The sequence below is a fragment of the Lampetra fluviatilis genome, unplaced genomic scaffold, assembly GCF_964198595.1.
Source record: "Lampetra fluviatilis unplaced genomic scaffold, kcLamFluv1.1 SCAFFOLD_922, whole genome shotgun sequence".
NCBI classification, from domain to species: Eukaryota; Metazoa; Chordata; class Hyperoartia; order Petromyzontiformes; family Petromyzontidae; genus Lampetra; species Lampetra fluviatilis.
The window spans coordinates 27,501-29,840 of NW_027621718.1; the positions used below are offsets into that span (position 1 = coordinate 27,501).

The 2,340-nt window shown below is 64.6% G+C and overlaps 1 protein-coding gene across 1 annotated transcript in view; it reads right to left on the bottom strand.

Annotated features, from left to right (window-relative positions):
- The window catches only part of LOC144955607 (exocyst complex component 2-like), a gene marked incomplete at its 3' end in the record, with an annotated part of 22,606 nt that extends 21,210 nt beyond the window's left edge, over positions 1 to 1,396 (bottom strand). Inside the window, exon 1 of the mRNA XM_078885780.1 lies at positions 1,240 to 1,396. The remainder of the gene's footprint in view (positions 1 to 1,239) is intronic.
- Positions 1,397 to 2,340: the final 944 nt, after the last annotated feature.

Sequence of the window (2,340 nt, forward strand, 5' to 3'; positions counted from 1 at the left end):
GAGCTGTGGGAACGAGCCGAGGGGAGAGGGAAGCCCCCCCCACCCACCCAACAAAGACAAAGATCCCCCGCGTAGCCTTGACGGACTGTCGGGGCAAGTGCCGCTATGACGGCCAGCACCGTGGCACATGAAGGAACGTGTGGCCAGCACCACGCCCGGGCACCTTTGTCTCCCCAGTGGCGATGTTGACTACACATCGCTACACCAGGCACTCATTTGAGGCTGAGTCGACCTAGGGAATACCCAGGACCGGTTCAGATCATCGCCATCACTGGAGCTGTTGGTAACCGCGGGCGGGAGTCCAAATCAGGTCGCCCGGTTCGTAGCACGGCGCGCTAACCGCTGCGCCACCGCTCCTACCCTCCCCCCACAATTCTAGAGCGGCACCACGACCTCTACACAATGGTGCCGCTTTACAAGATGAACAACCACCACCGCCACTGCCACCACCACCACCACCGTCACCACCGCCACCACCACCACCACCGTCACCACCGCCACCACCACCACCGTCACCACCGCCACCACCACCACCACCGTCACCGCCGCCACCGCCACCACCGCCACCACCGCCACCACCGCCGCCACCACCGCCACCGTCACCACCGCCACCACCACCACCGCCACCGCCACCACCACCACCACCGTCACCACCGCCACCACCGCCACCACCGCCACCACCGCCGCCACCACCACCACCACCGTCACCACCACCACCACCACCACCACCACCGCCACCACCGCCACCACCGCCACTGCCACCGCCACCACCGCCACCACCACCGCCACCACCACCACCACCGTCACCACCGCCACCACCACCACCGCCACCGCCACCACCACCAACGCCACCGCCACCACCACCACCGCCGCCACCGCCGCCACCACCGCCACCACCACCACCACCGTCACCACCGCCACCACCACCACCACCGTCACCACCGCCACCACCGCCACCGCCACCACCGCCACCACCACCACCACCGTCACCACCGCCACCACCACCACCACCACCGCCACCGCCGCCACCACCGCCACCACCACCATCACCACCGCCACCACCACCACCGCCACCACCGCCACCACCACCGCCACCACCACCACCGTCACCACCGCCACCAACACCACCACCGCTACCACCACCACCACCGTCACCACCGCCACCACCACCGCCACCACCACCGCTACCACCACCACGGGGACTCAGGATTGCCGTGAGCCCGCCGCTCGCTCGCCCACCTTGAAGTCGTGCTGCCGCAGGCGTGCACTCTTCTTGGCTTTCTCTACCTGGTCCGACTTGTCACCCGTCTGCTCGCGGACACACGCACAGACGCAAGCGGAGTGAGTGTGTGTGTGTGAGTGAGTGTGTGAGTGAGTGTGTGTAAGAGTGAGTGAGTGTGTGAGTGAGTGAGTGTGTGAGTGTGAGTGTGTGTGAGTGTGTGTGAGTGTGTGTGAGTGTGTGTGAGTGTGTGTGTGAGTGAGCGTGTCAGTGAGTGTGTGAGTGTGAGTGTGTGAGTGAGTGAGCGTGTGAGTGAGAGTGTGTGAGTGTGAGAATGAGTGAGTGTGTAAGTGAGTGTGTGAGTGAGTGGGTCATGTAGCCCGCATGCCCAGCCACCGCATGCCTAAACAGCTTTTGTTCGGCCGGATCGAGGGGGCTAAACGGGCGCGGCACGGGCTAGAGAAGAGATGGAGTGACGTGGTACAGGAGGACGTGGAGCTGAGTGGACTTGCCGATGACTGATACCGGCGGTGTCAAGATCGGCCTCAGTGGAGGAGGCTCGTGAAGGACGCTACTGGGCAGTTGGAGGCAGTCGCCCTCCAGCAACAACGGAGGGCGGAGGAGCGACGCTCACAACAACGAGCGGAGCGCCGGGTGGCTAAAGCACAGCAAGTTTGCACAGTAGGGGGCACAGGTGGTGCATCAGCCAGTCATCTCGGTCATCTCGGTCAGTCGACCCGTGGCACCTGCTGGGTCTGCCCCGTGACCTCCTGCCAGCGGGCGTTCGACACTTCACGTAGCCTCAATGTGCACATGGCCTGGCACAAGCGCCGTGGTGACGTCACCGCCACTTAGTGGCGAATGGCGGTTGTTGTTGTTGTTGTTGTTGAGTGAATGGGGAGCGGCGGTGGAGCGGTTAGCGCGCATGGCCTCCACCATCACCGGTGTGACGATTACCTGAATCGCTCCCCTGGGGCCTCCCTCCCCCCTAGGTCGACTCAGCCTCAAATAGAGTACCCGTGTGTGTACTGTGTGTGGTCCCGGCGCTGCCTCGCCACTGACGGCACTTGCCCCAACGGGCCGTCGAGGCTGCACGGGGGACCTTCGTCTGTTGTGGGCGA